This window comes from Ammospiza nelsoni, chromosome 16 (genome assembly GCF_027579445.1).
Source record: "Ammospiza nelsoni isolate bAmmNel1 chromosome 16, bAmmNel1.pri, whole genome shotgun sequence".
Classification (NCBI taxonomy): Eukaryota; Metazoa; Chordata; class Aves; order Passeriformes; family Passerellidae; genus Ammospiza; species Ammospiza nelsoni.
Genome location: NC_080648.1, coordinates 8,851,232 through 8,863,518, shown reverse-complemented (window position 1 = coordinate 8,863,518; position 12,287 = coordinate 8,851,232). Strand labels below are relative to the sequence as shown.

Sequence of the window (12,287 nt, the reverse complement as noted above, 5' to 3'; positions counted from 1 at the left end):
AATGTTGGTATGAACTGTGAGGGTGGTGAGGCACTGGCACAGCTTGCCCAGAGAAGCTGTGGATGCCCCATCCCTGGAAGTTCAAGGACAGGCTGCATGGAGCTTGGAGGAACCTGGTCTAATGTAAGGAGTCCCTGGTCATGGCAGAGCAGTTGGAACTGGATGAGCTTCAGGGTCCCTTTCAATCTAAAACATTCTAGGATAGAATGATTCTACGGACGGAAACAGAGTACTGATTTCTCCCCTCAATATTTCTCAACACCAGACTATGAAAAGCAGCCTGACAAACACACTCTTACTACAAAAACTAGGAGAGCTTAGCAAGGGAGCTATTAATTTACTGCTGAATTGCCTATTTGTGAAAAAGCATTTCAGCAAGTCCCAATTAAGACAGTCTGCTCCCAGAAACAGCCTGTCCCACCAAAAGCAGCCACCCAGCTTGCTGGTTACACTGAAATCCTGGGAATTACTCTCTCAACAGCAGCCTGTAAGTGCTGTTTTGTATCCATCTGTGCAGTTAAGTTGAAAATGGAAAGCTGGGAAGGTGCCTGTGGGAACAGCACTGCCATGGGGGGATGCTTGGCTACAGCCATATGCTTCTGCCCTGCTCCTGCCCTGCTCGGCTCCAGGGATTGCCTGGGTAGAAGCAGGACTAGGCCTTTACACCCATCTGGGTCGAGGGCATCCATGGACATCCAGAGCTCATAGCATCAACAGAAGGGTCACGAGAGTCAGGACTGCAATTTCTGTTCACATTCAATTTTGGCACTGCAGAGTTCACACAAGTTGCCTTTCACAAGAGTTAATGCTGGGTTTTGCATCCTCAGGTGATTCATGATAAGTCCACACTTGATCTGCTCAGAGCAGTCAACCTTCCCTGGGATGGTGGCCAGGAAAGGGCCCAGGCTTGTTTGGCATTATCAGAGAGAACTGCCTCACCCCTCCCTATACCTACAGACAGAGGGGTCAGGGTGCTGGCTCACAGCCTCCTCTGACAGGTCATGACAAGCAGGTGAGCACCTCATGGTCACACGCTCTGGGAATACATTTCTCATGTGATCAGGAAAATAAATCATAGTAATTGAAACCCAGCACAGTTGGGCTGGGTTACCCATCAGCAAGGCAGTGTTGCACTCCAGACTGCACAGCAAGCAGCTGCTGCTGTCACCTCAGGATCAGCAGCAGGATGCTCTCCACACCCCTTCTCTACATTTCTGTTACCTCTGTGCCCCATTTCTGCTACCTCTTGGCCCCATTTCTGTTGCCAGAAGTGGATCTAGCAGCCTGCTGCAATTCATGTTCCCCACAAGTAAGCAGCCCTGGGTGCCAGCAAGCAGAGCATGGCACCCATGCATGTGGCACATGGAAACACTGACATTTCCATTTATTCCAAATGGCACTTCACATCAATGGAATTCCAAAATATTCCCATGGCAAAGAAAAGAGAAACAAATACGCGAGGAAGGACAGAAAAAAGTGGTTTGGAGGAAGGAAGGAAGGAAGAAGTGCTGGAGACGTGCCAAGAGAGCACAGCCATGGGTAAGAGCTGGGGGGGTGCCTGGCACAGGGGAATTTCCCAGCCTGGGTCTGGGCTGAGCAGGGCTCCTGCAGCCTTGGGGCAGCCAGCAGTGACACTGGGCTCCAGGGCACCCACCAGCCTGTGTTCACAGCAATCACCCACAGAACAGGGCTTATTTATTTATTTTGGCAACAAAAGGCTCTCTTTTACAAATCAGTTTTCATCTTTTTCTCCTGGAAGTGATTCTGTAACTCCAGTTGGAGTTCAGTGACATAAGCCAGTGTGGGAACAGCCTCAGACTACTGGTGTGTGCCTAATGCAATTAAAATCTTACTGGTCCTGTGCAGCCACACAATCACATCCTCCCTACCATTCCATCAGTGCCTGCTTGGGAAGAACAACTCCTGTTGGGGCATCCATATCCTCCTGCCCCATGCACTCATGGTGGGGTGGGGAAAGGGCAGGTGAACCATTTTATCCTGGAAAATGGGCAAAGTGTCCCATCACTGTCCCTTTATTTGAGCCCCAAAAAAGGCTATTTACATTGGACTTCCACAGCACAAAACCAAACCCAAATAAGCAGCTTTTCAATATGTCTGAGAGAATTAACAGGTTGCAGTGGGGAACTGCAAAGCAGAACCAGTGCCATGCAGTGGCTCAGAGCACAGAGACCCTCTGCTTCTCCCAGAGCAAGCTGGAATATCCCTTCAGCCAGCAGTCACCATGGATCCGTGTCCTTGGCTACAGCACTGGCTGCTCACTCATTTCACTGAGGAAACAGAATTTCCAGGATCTAAAACATCTCAATCTAGACAGGCTGATTTGGAGGGATTTCACGCCAGTGAAACACTACAAGCCTTTTGAACTCTTTTCTCATGTTCAGTTCTGCAGAGCCCAGACCCTGAGATTTATAGTTGTTTTCCTGAAATGGGGTCAGTGACAGAACATTTGCACAAAGAAGCATCCAGCAAAACTTGAACCACACTTCTTCACCTTCCTGTACAGAACAAAAAACACGCCAGTGCTCTGTGCAGAGGGCTTGGGGGAATTTGCAATAGGGATCCAAATCACAAATGGCACTCAAATTATGACTATGCACTACAAGAGAGTTTCCATTTGCCAAGGGGAAAGGGAAAATCAGCATTCCCAGGGACACATAAAATTATTAGTCAGACTGCATCACTGGAAACCATTTGTTTATTTAAATGGAAGCTGTTGCAATAATTAACATCTTCATGAAAACATGCACAGAGGCTGTCACAGCCATGCAGGCAGAGGCATTTGGGGATGTTGTATATTGCTTGCAGAGTATAATCATTTTTATTTTTCCTTTTTCCTCAGACTCCATGTAGGCTCCTGGGAGGAGCCCCTGCCATTAAATGCAGCTCAGTACCTCTGACCTTCTCCAGCTTGGCCAGGGAGCTCCTGGGACACCACAGGCTGTGAATTCCTAATCACTGCTGTAATTAAAACCAGAGAGGTGATGCCAAGTCAGCCTCTGCTCTGCAGCTCCACAAGTTTTCCCTGTGTGGGCACAGAGAATGAGAAGCTGGATAAGCCTTCAGCCTTCATCCTGAAGCCAGTGTGGGTTAGGGCTGGGCTCAGGTGAGGAAGGGGGACACTGATCACTCTGCAGCAGGAGGCTGGGCTCACATTCCTCTAGATTTTATGGGAGCAAGTGATCTAATGAGATCTCCTGTTACAGACTGTGCTGTACCTCAGCCACAAAATACACAGTTCAATCCAAACCTTCAGATTTCTTCTCACTTGTTTTATTTAAACATGAAAAATTGGAAAACTCATGGCACTTGGTCACCTTTCTATTTTCAACTAGAGATCAGGTCAATTTATTGTTTTAATGATTTTACACTATAGCGTTTATGGAAGTGGTAATGCCACGCTTTACAGCAGAACAAAACCAGTGTTAATTACTGAGAGAAAATGCCATTACGTATTTGCTGGGCATTACAGAGAGCTACTGAAAACCTTACAGAAAATTCCCTGCTGTAAGAGAGGAAGCCAGGCAGTCTGCAAGCTTGCAAACTGCTTGAGAAAGAGGTGTGTTAAACATCAAGGGGAAAATAAAAACAGCAGAAGTGGGGGAAATAGGAACACCAGAAGTATCTGAAACAATGAAAGAATCACTGTGTGGAAATCCAGTAAGCAGCCCCAAAATGAAGCAGGAGACAAGCAATACTTGGCTCACATAGTTGTGCAGGACATCTAACAGATTCTGTCCCACATGCAGCTGTGCTATAAACACATGACCACAACAGTGACCCAAAATACTTCACTGCTTGTCCTACATCCCTCCAGAGCAGCCTGGGCAGGGGTGACCCCACAGCCCTGACCCACCACACGCACAGGGACCCTCTGTACTCTGCAGGGGCTAATCAGCCACACATGCAATTCAGCAATTACTAGGATTATTGATCAAACCAAGGCTAATACTGCCTAAAACTTTCTGAAACCATACCTGTTTTTTCTCCTCTAACATGGAGGAAAATATAGAGAACTTCTCTATTTCACTATAGCCCTTTTCTCCATTTAATGCTTCTCACCTTCAGACACACCACCCTAAGCCAATCTCTCACAGCCTCCACATGATGTATCACTGCTTTGATTTTTGGGACAGCACATTTTCATAAAAACTGTGTTTTCCGTTAAAAAAATGCCCCCTACCTAACCAAAACCAGACCAAACTGAACTCTTACAGGTGCCTAATTTTACCCACTGAGCAAAATAATTGCCTCTCCAGTGCACAACCACAATTACTGTGTTTTACTTAGATCATGCAATTCTTTGCAGGGTCAAATAATAATAGAGGACTCAAAGCCAAGGCATTTGGCCTCATTGACTGTGGTTCCACTACAACTCAATGAGTTATAATTTGGAAGGGGAAAAAAAAGAGGGGAAAGAAAAGGAACTGGTTTTGAGATAAAATTTCTTTTTTTGGATTATTATGCCAGTGCTCAGGCATCAAAAGAGAGGGTGAGAAGCAATGGATAGCAAACAAGGGAGGACAGGCCCACAGTGCCTGTGAGGCTGTTGCACTTCTCTGGGGAGCAGATGCTAGAAAAGCACCCCATGATCCAGAAATGTTATAAAAGCAGTTTATAACTTTTATATTCTATTTTTACGAACAAAGAATATCCTTCTCCGTTTCCTTTGAGAATCAGACCCATCCAATCTGTGAAACTGGCCTTTTGCCAGCATGACTATTAAAGAGCAGGGTTTCAATAGTACCTAAGCCTCTCTAGCTCAAATTGCTTTTGTGCTGGCAGAGCTGCCTGGGGGCTCAGTGCACCCCAAACTCAGGGTCTGGGCACTGGAGCACACATGGGGCTGCAGCAACACCACCAGGGCCTGTCCCCATGCCCCTGCTCCCCATCACCCTCTCCCAGGGCACTCCCTCCCACTCAGTAAGGCAGGGTTATCCACAGTGGAAAAAGGCTTTGCATCCAGGTCAAGCCTTGCATCTGTAGGAGAATAAAGCAAATAAACTTTATGGCAAGGAGGGCAGCAGTGCTTTCCTGTGTCCCCTGGTGAGTGAGTGAGTGAGTGAGTGAGTGAGTGAGTGAGTGAAGCACAGGGATGGATGAAAGAGACCAGTTCAGCATCAGCATGTAGTTGGGGCTGTGGTATAAACTTGGCCCAATGGTGCATTATTTTTTTGGAGAGATAGGCAGCTTCACTCAGGACAGAAGGAATGTCTCAGAGAAAAGGCTGCTGAAGTACTGGTCCTATTTATACCCAGTATTTACACACATTATATATCTGCATGTGTGGATGTAAATGCTTGTGTGTGCATGTGCATATATATATAAAAAGCAGAATTTCTCCCTACATATATATTTATAATATATATATAAAAAGCAGAATTTCCCCCTACTCTCTGTAACTGATGATTAACAGCATTAATTGCATAATACCATGTGCCTCTAGCATTACTGTAGAAACATCTCACTCCTTAAAAAACTCTAAGTTTAAAGCAGCTGGTGCATTAACAGCCTGGGTGTGACCATGGCACCACATTTCCCCATGGCTCCTGGGGACAGAGCCAATGGCAGACACAGCACTGGGCTCAGGAGCTTTGCTGACCTTCCAGCTTCCATCCACCTTCCTGACATCCCCAACCCCAAAGGCAGGGCCCAGACAAAGGATGGAATCTCCAAGCAACCAGAGGAGCAGCATTAGCCTCTGCTCCCTCCTGCTCTGCACTGCTGGGAAATGTATTTGCAAAACAGAAGATCTTTGCAAGCATCCACTAAAAAGGGGAAAATGCTAACAAGGAGCTCAATGTCCTGAAAGAGACCAGTAATCACACATAAATAGAAGTATTTAAAGTATCTGAAATATCTACAGCGTATTGGTCGCTTGCCTAGAGAAATTATTCAATAAATAATTCAGTGCTATGCAGAGATCTTTAGACATTTGAGATCTTTCTGAGAGCAAAATCCAGCCCCCAGCTGTCTGGAAATGCTCCTTGCTCAGAGCCATGCATGGACCACTAACCCATCCTCATGTCTCTGCATTGAGTCCCTCTTCATCCACTGATGCCAAATCCTCATGGGAAGCTCTGTCCTCCATCCCACACCTCCTCACCCACTCAGCACAGCTCAAACATGCAGACCAACATAAAAATACCTTTTGCACCCCTGAGCAGAGTGGTGTAGCAGTCCTCAGAAGCCACTATGACTCACACATATGGAAAAGCCATGCCTGGGAATCTGCTCCAAATCTGCCACTCCTCTGGATAACGAAGCATCAGGAAGCCAGAGCAAGCATTTTAAGTTTCATACCAAAAGGGAAAAGCTCAACAACTCTGCTGTCTCTGAAGTCTGTCAGTTGCCTAAGGCACAGTAACAAAAAAGCTCCCTCCTCTAACTGCTGAAATATCCTGAAAAGGTTACCCAGCACCAGCATGAGCCAGAGTCATGAGGTTTCATTGACCAGGCTAAAACCCTCAGCCTGTGGTTGCAGGATGGAGTTCAGATGGGAAAACCTAAATGGGATATTTTTGCATTCAATATCCTCCCCATCACATTCCTCTTGTTCCCCTTATGCCAATGTAGCTTCTGTGTGCTCACCTCAAGTGAGCTCAGGCCATTCCTTCAAGCTAAAACATAACCCAGCCAGAAGGAAAAGCAAACCACCACAGTTGTGGGGTTTTCTGGCTGTCTTCAGCTCTCTGGAGCCTGCTCACAAGTGTGCCAAAATCAGCACAGGGGCTGCAAAGTTCCATCTGGGGAAACCAGAGCCTGATCCCTCCCCATTGCCTTCCCTGGCTCACAGGCAGCACAGCCCACAGGAGCATCCCATTGAGGTGGCTAAAGCAGGAGAGAATTTGCCACTCAGCCTTATGGCAAAGCTTGCAGGTGGTGGCAGTGAACCCTGCAAATGCTTTCTGGGCTTGTGCTGAAGTGCCATGTGCTGCTGGCATTGTCCCACAGGGCTGGAACCTGACAGAGCATCATGGGGCTGCTTTTGCCAGGGCTGGGGCTTTGTTCTGCACACTGCTCACAGAACATCTGCAGAGCTCCCCCCTTCCCAAAAGTACACATAAGTAATTGTCAGCTTCAGTTCTCATGAAGAATGAGGTTTGTTGGGTTGGGTTTCGGCTTTTTAAAATTTTTTTACTGACATTGATGGTTGATTGTCCCATATACTATATGATTCCTGAATACTCTGTGTCAGGCAGCAAACAAACAACTTAAAGAATAGCATAAAAATAATTATCTGGGGCAGAGTACAAAGAGAAGTACTGAATGGAAAGGGAGAAGGGAGCTGCACCCCTGACAGCTGGCTTGGCAGAGAGGAGATGTGAAGGTGCTTTGCAAAGAGCTGGATGGCTTGTTGCCAGGGAAAGTTTTGATGTTGCCTTTCAATACTGAATTTAAATGAACCTTAGTACAGTCTGTAGAGGCCCGGTCCAGCTAAGAACCCCAATGACCTGAAGGCTCTGCAGCAGTGTCAGTGCTGGGCATTGCAGAGGTGCAGGGACCCAGGAGGGATGCACTCCCCTCCTCAGCTCACTGCCTGGCCCATTTTCAGTCTCTCCACATGAACATGCCCTAGCCAGGCCCTCTGTGGCCATCTCACCCTACAAAGCCCCTAGGCCATGGCTGGGTGGAAGCATTTGGGCACAATGCCAGGCAAGGAAGAAGCTGATACCACAAGCATGCATTGCCCTGGCTGCTGAGGGCTGGCTCTGCTGTCCCCACAGCAGGTCACTGCCACACAAGGACACACATGCAGGCAGATTCCTGCACTGCCAGTTGCTCTCCATGACCGTTCACACCCTGCCCTTGGCTGCACCTGGAGGGTCACTGTGTGACACTGGTGACAGGGATACAGGGACAGTGATGAAGGGGGAGCCTGGCTGCTCTCCTGATGCACACACAAACTACAGAGGCCTGATTCCTGCTGGCAGGGTAGGATGGATGATCCCAACTCACCCCACCGCTGGACTGGCCCTGAGGAGCCCCTCACCTTATGCCCATGCTGGGGCACATGGCTGTTGGCACAGAAATTACTGTCCTGCTATAATATCAGAAAAAGTGGTTGGTTTACAAGCAAATCCCCACTTGGCATGATCAGATGGCATCCTGGTGCCAGGGTGAGGTCCTGTCCTCCCTGCATGGCTCCCTGACCCACCACACACCCACCTCCAGCCCTGCCTGGAGCACAGCTTGGGGAGCCCACACAGGCTGGGATGCCCCATCATATTCCAGGCCTGCCAGGGCAAGGAGTGCTCCTGAGCATCTGCCCCTTCCATCACTCCCACACCCACCCTGCCTTTCCCAGGCACCAGCACAAATATTTGTGCACCACTCCAGGGGTACTGATCCAGCTGCAAACCTTTCTGGGTTCATTGCTGCCGTTTCTTTTGGCAGCAGCACCAGAACAAATGGTTTCTGAATAACACTCTGAGGATCCTGCCAGCCAGTTGCATTCAGGCAAGCATGGGAGTGCTTCATCCAAAGTGAAACAGAAAACTAAACAAGCTCATAACAGAAAATCTTCCATAATTCTTAGGACATGATACAGTGGCATGCCCAGAGTTAATCCTGCAGGGAAGAACAGGAATGTTTTAAACACCTATTCCAAGTCAAGTGTTAACCTGCCTTGTCTCTCTGACAGCTCAGACTGGACCAAAACACTTATTTGGTCAAACTTCAATTTTGTGTTGCCTTCTGCAATATCAACAATTATGTAGCAAGTGTTCACAGCAGGGCTAAGCAGGCCAGACTGCAGCTGGCATTGCCTCCAGCCATGAAGGTCCTGGAAATTTGGCCTGTTGCTGTCTGCAGGAGGTTGTCTGTGCATTATCACACCACAGATTTTCATCTTCTGCTGCAGATGTAAAGAGACACCTCACAGTTTGGGCCACATGACAGCCAAACACTGCCTTTATTATTATAAGGAGCAATTCTTTTTATGCCAATCCTAGAGCTTGAAGAGCTCCAATACTTACTGACCTGCCACTGCAGTTAAAGCAAAGCCATATGAAAAAGGAGAGGGCTGAAAGGCTCTGCCAGCTCTGTGTCAAACACATGCCCATACAGACAGTATTACAACTGTCACACTGGAAACTGAAACGAGAAAATGACATCAAAATGGGAGCTTACAAAAAAGTAACAGTAGTGTCACTAACCATAACAAATAGAGTTGTTTCCCTCTCTTAGAGTAATCTGACTGTAATTAGACCAGGTTAGTTAACAAGAAAGTGCCCTGCAAGTTCATGGGATCACAGATGGGTTGGAAGAGACACTGAAGATCACCCAGCCACCCCCCACACAGTGGGCAGAGATGCCCTTCACTAGGGCAGATTGCTCAGGGCTCCATCCAACCTGGCCCTGCAGCTGTAGTGCTTTTTTAAGGACCCTGTCTGCACAGATGGGAAGGAGTGAGGGGGTACCAAAGGTTAAGTACACATGGAGAGAGCAGAGTTTTATCCAGACCCTGTGTACACAGAACTGTGACTGCCTGAATCTGCTCCAAGTTTTATCCCAAAACAAACCAGAAACTGAAGGCAGCTTTGAAAGTTGTTCGAGGCTTATTTGGCAACCTTGCAGTGCAGTGAGGGGCAAGAAAATAAAGAGGCAGGCCATGTGCCAGAAACCCAACGGAAGGCAAGTGCCCCCTGCCCCTGCAGGTGGGGGACAGCAGCAGGGACACAGAGGGGCAGGAGCAGCCTGATGCAGCAGCCTTGCCCTGCACAGACCTGCCGGCTCCTGCCGTGCCCTCTGCCTGCCTGGGCCCGGTGCCAGTAGCCTGCAGTCAGAACTGAAACACACTGCCTGCAAGAGCCAGAGCTTCTCAAAATAATCTCTTCTGTGCTCAGGAGTATCACCATGCTTTTAAAGGAACACAACTTGATGTTTCTCTCTTGCATGGTATCAGTAAAAGCAGAGTGATTAGTGCAGAAAGGCTCCTGGTGTCAGGGACACTCAGTGCCCAGGTGCAGCAGGTTTTTCCAGGAGGCCCCACAGTGCCCACAGCCACCCCTGCAGCTGACCCACCACATGGCACAGCTCCAGCAGCAGGCAGGGACCCTCTACCATCCAGGAGGCTCTCTGAAACTGCTGAAAGCATCATCCTCCCCTTCTCATCACATCTCCAACCTGCTCTGTCCCCAGCATGCCAAAGGATGGGATGCCCCAGCAACAGGCACATACGCAACACAGCAAGACAGAAAACACACTATGTCCAGATAGGGCATTTCATGGCTACAGATCAGGTTTTCACGTTCTGTCCCTGACACCAAGGTGCAACCCCATGAGCTCTCACACCCCACACAGCAGCAGGCTCATCCCATGTGGATGGAGCATGTTCATGGTTCTATGCTTGAGGAAAGTGGGACTGCACGGCATGGAATTAGAACATCACACACTGAATGCTTGCAACCTACCACTGCTGCATAGCTTTGGCAAAGGCAAGTTTTGTCACCAGCTCCAGGAGCTCCCTCAGGCAGGGACATACATTGCAAAGAGGCTGCACTTTAGTCTGGGTGGCTGAAAGTTGAGACACAGAGAGCATAGAAACCAGCAGGATGTCACAGAATTCCAATCATTTAGGTTAGAAAAGCCCTCTAAGATTATCGAGTCTAACCATTCCCCCAGCACTGCCAGGCTCGCCACTAAACTGTGTCCCAAAGTGCCAAATCCACACATTTTTTAAATCCCTCTGTGGATGGCGACTCCACCATTCTCCTGGGCAGCCTCTTCCAGAGCTGAAAAATTCTTCTGGTGAAGAAATTGTTCTTAATATCCAACCTAAACTTCCCCAGGCACACTTTGAGGTCACTTAATCTTGTTCCTCCACTTGCTGCTTGGGAGGAGACAAACCTCCCCACCAGCTTCAACCTCCTTTGTAGAGTGATAAGGTCCCTTCTGAACCTCCTTTTCTCCAGGCTGAGCTCCCCCAGCTGCTCCTTATCCAGCTTGTGCTCCACACCCTTCCTCAGCCCCACTGCCCCTCTCTAAACACACTCCAACACCTCTGTGTCTTCCTTGGAGTGAGGGGCCCAAAACTCAACATAGGATTTGAGGTCAACCACAACTAAACAGGTGTGACATGCTCCACAGAGCTCCCGCTGTGCGAAACGAGCCCCGATCTGTAGGGTCAAGAGTTTGGGGCAATGAACTAAGAGGGGCAGAGCGCACCAGGGAAGCCGCAGTGCCGGGCTCCGTCTCTGCATCCCAGTGAATTTGCCCCCACGCAGGTAGAGCTGTCTTCCCCGCTGACCCCAGGGCTGCCGGGGATGTCTCCAGCCCCAGGGCTGTCCCCCCGCAGCCCACGCGGGACCTGCGGGGCAGCTGCCTCCAGCGCCGGGAGCTCCAGCCGGAGCCGGGCAGGAGCTCTTCCCGCTCAGGCTGCTGGAAACACGCGAACCGCGGGAAAATGCCAAAGCCACGTGCCAGTGTCCCCCAGGAGCTGTCCCGCATCCCCCCAAGAACGAGCCCACCCACCCACAGCCCCGGCTCCCTCTGCACCGCAGCTCTGCCCCCGCTCTGCTTAGGCTTGGATTTGCTCGGCATCCCGGAGCCCGGCTCCGCTGGAGCCCGCGGGGCCCCGGGGATGGGGGTCCCGTGTGGAGCCCCCCGGGCCCTCCCAGACCCAGCCGAGCCCTGCCCGGACGCAGCTCCCGGATCCCCCCGGGATCCCCCGGCTCCTCGGAAGCACTGTGATAATAACAATGAACCCGCCGGGACTCACCATCCGCCGGTGCCGCCGCTGCCCGCTCAGCTCATGGCCGGGGCTCTGCCCTGCCGAGCCCCGCACAGAACTGCTGACTCCAGGCCGTCCCTCCCCCTCCCATCCGCAAACGGCTGAAAGAAGTTAAGCTTGGCTAATATCGGCTTAGGCTGAATTAGCGCAGCAGCAGCGATGCCCGCTGTAACCCTTGAGCTTCCACACCCGGCGGTGGGAGCCGCCTCCCAGAGGAAAACCCACCCTCTCCGCTCCTGAATATTGCAGCAGTTTCGCACATCTCTGTCATACTGGAGGATTTACAGGCTCGAAGAAACGCTTCTGGGTGTAAAACTGTAAAACCTTTCTGCAACTGCGCAGTTTAAAATTAGAAACGTTTTTTTTTTTTTTTCTTTTTCTGCAGGAAAAGTCACCATAAAAGAAAGTTTCCGACAAAAGAAAGTCTGTACCACCAGTTCAGGTCTGCTGAAATAGAAACTTCATAGGTCGGATATCGGCAGATATTTAAATGGGCAGATGGTGGCAGGACAAAGGGAATGGCTTCCCACTGACA

General features: G+C 49.6%; 1 protein-coding gene across 1 annotated transcript in view; it reads right to left on the bottom strand.

Annotated features, from left to right (window-relative positions):
- Positions 1-11,756, bottom strand: part of ACSL6 (acyl-CoA synthetase long chain family member 6) — a 44,159-nt gene extending 32,403 nt beyond the window's left edge. Inside the window, 1 exon segment of the mRNA XM_059483817.1 lies at positions 11,741-11,756. The gene's annotated coding sequence lies outside the window, so the exon portion shown is untranslated.
- Positions 11,757-12,287: the final 531 nt, after the last annotated feature.